The 6,000-nt window shown below is 37.9% G+C and overlaps 1 protein-coding gene across 1 annotated transcript in view; it reads left to right on the top strand.

Moving 5' to 3' along the window:
• Positions 1-849: 849 nt before the first annotated feature.
• Positions 850-6,000, top strand: part of LOC107720361 (gamma-adducin-like) — a 67,358-nt gene continuing 62,207 nt past the window's right edge. Inside the window, exon 1 of the mRNA XM_016528042.1 lies at positions 850-900. The gene's annotated coding sequence lies outside the window, so the exon portion shown is untranslated. The remainder of the gene's footprint in view (positions 901-6,000) is intronic.

Genomic DNA, 6,000 nt, shown 5'->3' with positions numbered 1-6,000 from the left:
GTAAATTACACTGTCAAGGTGCAGAAAAGTATGAAAGACATTGTCAGAATAGTCCATCTGCCATCAGTGGGTCAACCGTAACGTTATGAAGGGACGAGAATACTTTTTGTACGTGAAGAAGACAAAAATAACGACTTTATTCAACAATTCGTCTCTGTGTCTCTCCGCATCACCGTAGCACCATTTTGGAGAATAACCACTGAACGCAAGCAGCGTATGCTATCCGTGTCAGCCGCGCTGCACGGATGCGCTGTTTTCGTTCAAATCAAAGCGTAAATACACGTAGAAAACGTATCCTAGTGACAGCGGCAACAAAACTACAGTGGACACTACACTTACCGTTCTTGGTGTAAACAGGCCTTAAGCTAGCAGGCTAATTGGTTAGCAGTGTGCTAAGGTAGTACGTTAAGCCATTACCTTGCAAAATGTACATTAAAAAAAACTACAAGAAATGTGAACTTGGTTCTAGAATGCGGTTATTGTTCTCAGGTAATGAAACTGTGTTGACATGATGAGATGTGGCATGCAGAAGAGCTGCACTAAGCATGTTTAGCATGAATCCTAAAGGTTTATCTGCAGGAGTTAGAATTTTGTTTTAGATTTTTGAGGGGGTTGACTGTCTATATTTTTAATCTTTTGGCTTTCGTGTGCATTCCAAGTGTTTGAAGAGATAACAAAGTACATCAGATCGGTGAGGAAGTGCACTTAGTTATTCAGAGAGCTTTGATAATCCTCTGCCTTCTGAGCGAAAGCTACTGGTAGCTGATGTTTCCTTTCTTACTTCCGGCTGTTTGGCAGCGTTTATCACTTTGGATGATGGTTGTGTGTTTATGTTTGTTTATTTCAGGTGATCCAGCAGCGTGAGCACTGACAGGCGGTGCGGTCTCGGGCTCCCAGCAGGTAAGTCTATATAAAGCTCATTCCCACAGCGAGTCCTTCAGTTGAACCTTGACTCGTAACACCTTTTCATTCGGCGTGAAGCGAGACGTGCCCTCAGGGTATGATGTACGGTTGAGTCTGGAGATGCTTTTGGATCTGAATGTTTCAGAGGCTAAAAGTGAACATGCTAAAATGATTATTTTAATTCCATGTATGTAAATTAGGTGATATGCATATGAATTTCCATAAGTTTATTGAATATTCTGTCAATATGGGGTGCTGTGTGTACATTAATGAGGAAAAAAAATTAACTTAAATGATTTTAGCAAATGGCTGCAATATAACAAAGAGTGAAAAATTTAAGGGGGTCTGAATACTTTCCGTACCCACTGTAGATATCCAGAAAATGTTACTATGTAAAAAGTAATGGTCAACTGATATGCGTTTTACTATGGCCAGTGCCGCTACCAGAATCTAGAGAACAAGGTGGTTTAGAAATAAATAAAAAATATTTTTTTTCTATATAAAAGCAATATTTAGTCAAAAATATGACAATATAAATTTATCCATTAACAAATTTGTCAATAGATTTTGGAAACCGATACAAAAGAGGTCACAGTTCAATATTTTTGTCCATTTTAACATTAGAAAATTGGCCGAAGAGACATGCCATTAATCTCAAAAGGTATTGGCTAATATATTGGTCTGTCAATATTAGAGTCGCAAAAGGGTGAACAATTTCCAGAAACTTTCAAGAATTTTAGGAAACTTTCTAAAGTTTCTGTAAATGTTCTGCCCCTTTGCAACCTTAATCAAAATTGATATAAAATCAATAATAAATCAATTATAAATCTTGTTTCTTGTTATATTAAATGTGTTCTGAATGTTGCGAAATCTTGCAAAAAATTTTAGTTTTTGTAGAAATATTGCGAAGGCCGTGTCCACATTAAGCACACCTTTTGTTGTTGTGTTGTCTGCGTTATTATGTTCATATCAAAATGTAGCTACAGTCCCAAAATTCAGTATTCATGCAAACTTGTCAAATTTAGTTTGCTTCATTCTGCGACTTATTGTTGAAGAGTTGTGCGACAAGCTACTTGTAAGGATGACGTATCGTACAATATTTGGACATAGTTGACCGTTTGGCCAATTAAGAGTGGTTACTTTGTGTTTCATTTAAAAAAAAAAAAGTCTACTGTCAGCCTTGACAATAAATACTTTTTTTGTTGTTGTTGGTAAACATGTATTCATTCGGATATCAGGGTATCACGTTATATCAGTCGACCACTAGTAACGGCACTTTCAGTTTTAGTGTTTATTCCTAAAACAAGTAATGTATTTGTCTTTACAACTCATGTCATTTCTGTGAAAATTTGTTCTTGTGTGGATGGCTGGTCAAGTGGCGTTTGGGCATTTTTCTGAGTAAATGAAATGGATGTAGTCACGACGACCTGGTGAGACGTTTTACAGTCCTGGAGCGGGAAATGCTGACGGCTGTAATGACCACAAATCCAAAACCGGCAGTTTACAGCCTCCCCTCTCTGTCGCAGTCTTTCTGAGCTCTTGTGATTAATTTAACATTGCTGCAGTTCTTCCCGTTCCTTCGGCCACTGAGAGTGAGTGATGACGGTGCGTCCCTCAGCATTAGCGTGCTTTACGGGACTATTGGGAGAGCCCTCAAAAACGACGTTTTAAATGCTTGGATTACACTTCCTGAGTGATTTCTGATGTGTGGGATACACAACTGAAGCCCTGTAGATTTACTAGTTAGGTTTGTTGGGCTTTGGTGGCATAAAATATAAATGTAGACAGTTGACTTGAGGTGAAGGCGAGCTGGTTTTTGTTTTTGAGTCTCTGGTTAAGAGTCAATAACTTAATTTGAAGTGCTGTTTTGGGGTTTGTTGTGCTTTGGGAAAGACACAGAGGAGGTTCTTGTCTGCTTGATCAGTCATTCTGATTCTTGAACTCTTGTTACAATGATGTTGCAAGTCAGGGGCGCTTGAGGACACAGGCAGGGAATGCTGGGAAACATGGTGTGTGTGCGAGCCGCTGTATTCAAAGTAGCCCCATTCTTACTACAAAGTATGAAAAGTTTATTCGTGATGTACATGTTTAGTGCATAAATGATGTATGGAGGAGATATTTTTTATGGCTGTTTTATCGTCTACCAGACAAAAATCGTAAGTTTGAACACTTAGTAAAGTAATGGCACACCTCTCATCAACAAACTGTAGGATAGTTATGGTGGTTTTTTTTTTAATTCAATGATTTTCCATAATTGCAAATTGTTTTTAACCACCACCAATAATTTCTGATGAATGATTTAATACTTTTCTTACTGGCCAGCTATGAATATATAAAATAAATATTCACACAAAAACTGTAGGGTGCAAAATGTTACCCTCAATCATCATTAGAAAAATTGATATATCAATATAAGAAATCAAAAAACAATATGTGGATAAGTAGTTCAAATTTTCAATTTGATAATCAGAAATAATTAATAAAAACATAAGCAAACTGAAAATACAATATTAATTTCACTAAAGTAGAAATAATACAATCTACGTATACACAAATAAATCATTATTTTTTTTTTTAAATGGACATTAAAAAAATTTATCAGTAATCACTCTTTTCTTATCTTTTCTTTTCTTTTCAATCGAGTCACTTTTTGGGCCCCCATACAAAACATACCAAAGTTACGGATGTAGCAAAGTACAATTTCAGTATTTTAGATTATATAGCCTACCTCCATCCTAAATCAAGATATGTACGATTTTTCCATTGTTTCTCTATTTAGTTTTTTTTTGTTCTGGATAGTCCGAAGTCATTGCATACAACTCATTATCAATTCTCTTTTTGTTTCATGATGGCCTGTGGTCTGTTTACGCTTGTGAAGTCATCTGTGATCATTTCCACACTTCGCATCAGGAACGTGGTTAGATGTTGGCGTAATAATCTGTCGCTGAGGGTCTTAGTCTCGCTTTACTTGCTGTATGTGATTTTTGGCTAAACCCACTTAATGTGACAGCTGTAATCAGGGTTACTGGTAAAGTGGATTTGGGCTGCATTGTTATCGTAATCCCATAAATCATAGTTCAGCGTGAGCGATGTGGGTTTTGATCCGAAAAAAGCACTACGGGACTCTAGTGAGCTGCTTTTGGATGATTAGTTTACTGTTTTTCTCAGAGTCTAAAGCAATGACGCATGTGCGCAATCGTTTGTAGAGTCCAAACCTCTTTCTTTCTCTGCCTCTGGCACAATTGCTTGTGTTTTTGATATGTTAATGAAAGGTGAATAATGTCTCGACAGCAGTCCAACATTTCACAGGGTTCTTTTATCGTCTTGAAAAGACAAACAAACACTGATTTCTGTCTGCAAACCCCATTTAACTGAACACATCAGAGACGCAGGCCATGCCTCATTCTCTGGCTGGACTGCAAATGTCCCAAATGGCTCCTAAAGCCTACACTTTCCTCCCCAACCCCTCTCCTCTCTGCTTTTCTGTCTCTTTTGCTCTTTTTCACTGCATACGCATACACGAAACCCTTCAGAGCACTGATATCACTCCCCACCTCCGTTATGATGTCATTTGTGCAAGAGTTTGGGAGTTGAAACAGACACAGGGTTTGAGTATTTTACCATGCTGCTAAACACAGTATCTGCACATTTTTATTTTTATAATTTTTTTAAGTTGAGTAAATCCTTTGTAGTCAGAATTTTGGATTTGGACTTATATGTACACAGATAAGGATGATCTTGAAAGATTTTTGTTAAGGTAAAACACTAAAAAAATACTTCTTGCAGATGTAAATGCAGACGTCAAATAGACGTCTCCGCGATGTACGTGTGCTATCAGGGATTAGTGCAAAAGTATGCATGTGTTGTGCTCATGATGAAATATGCGTCAAACGCACTGTACACATACGCTAGAGTACGCATAAAAACTGAAGTATACTTTGGGCGTAAAGATGCCAATTGCCTATATGTAGACGGCTATACAGTCTAGCATTTGTCTTACATGGACTGATGAGATTGTAAAGCTGTTGATTTCCCTGCTCTGTGGTCTTGTAATGTAATAAGAGCCTGGCTGCATAAAAGGACTCACTCCCACTCAGTACAGTCTGTCAAGTGACTTCACTGCTGTAGAATGCTGAAAACACAGTTAAAACACAGACACTCAGGACTGAGGGTGGGATTATTGTGTGTGTGTGTATGTGTGTGATTATCCAGTTGGGTGTTTTCCTCACTGGCAGCAGCTGAGCTAAACGTGATGGATCATGATACTGCACTGCACCGTTGCATGTAATTGCATGTATGTTTGCGTCTGTGGCTGTGTTTATCGAAGACCACTTCAAAGGGCCCTCGTGGCAGTGAACCAAAGGTTGTTGCGCACTTACTGGAACTGATTTGCGGAAATACCAGCAAGATTGTGTTTGTCCGAGTACTCTGAAACAATAGCAGTGATCGATCACGAGAACATTACCTGCATGACATGACGTCAAAACATTGACTGACATTTTAAGACAAATATGTAATTTTGTGATCAGTTGGTGTAATTTCAGTGGTACCTTGTGGAGTGATTCATCATACTGCAATTGTTTTTATTTGCTCTTTCTTTAATTTGTGTTTTTTTTTTTTTTTTTTTACAGAGCAAAAATTTTATATAATTTTTTTTAATCAAGTTTAAATGATTTCGAATTGATTCATTTTCTAGTAATCTCAAATGATTTTAGTCAATAAGTCAAATACATAAAATATTTTTTTTAAATCCATTTTATTGCAGGATTTGGGACATTTGACAGGTCCAGTTTAGCGCCATCATCTGGGCCACAATCTAGCAACATTTTGAGATCTCCTCCAGTCCTGCAGATGAACTTTTGCCTTTAGCAGTTTAAATGAGCTACTGTATTCTTTTTTTGTTTTTCTCAGTTACATTTGGGTCCTTCTCACGCTGTCCCCTCCCGGCCTGATCTGATACGTTGTGTGTCCCCATCAACAGACACATCGTGCTGGGTTGAACTAGTGTGCAGTAATGCATTTGGCTTCCGTGGCTGGGCAACTCAGGGCATGCTCAAAGCAAAGGATGCTCAAAGGACTGTTTTATTGGTTCTTTCT

This window comes from Sinocyclocheilus rhinocerous, unplaced genomic scaffold, assembly GCF_001515625.1.
Source record: "Sinocyclocheilus rhinocerous isolate Xijiao unplaced genomic scaffold, SAMN03320098_v1.1 scaffold1292, whole genome shotgun sequence".
In the NCBI taxonomy this organism is placed as follows: Eukaryota; Metazoa; Chordata; class Actinopteri; order Cypriniformes; family Cyprinidae; genus Sinocyclocheilus; species Sinocyclocheilus rhinocerous.
The sequence above is the reverse complement of the archived record's forward strand: the minus strand, read 5'-3'. Positions and strand labels throughout refer to the sequence as shown.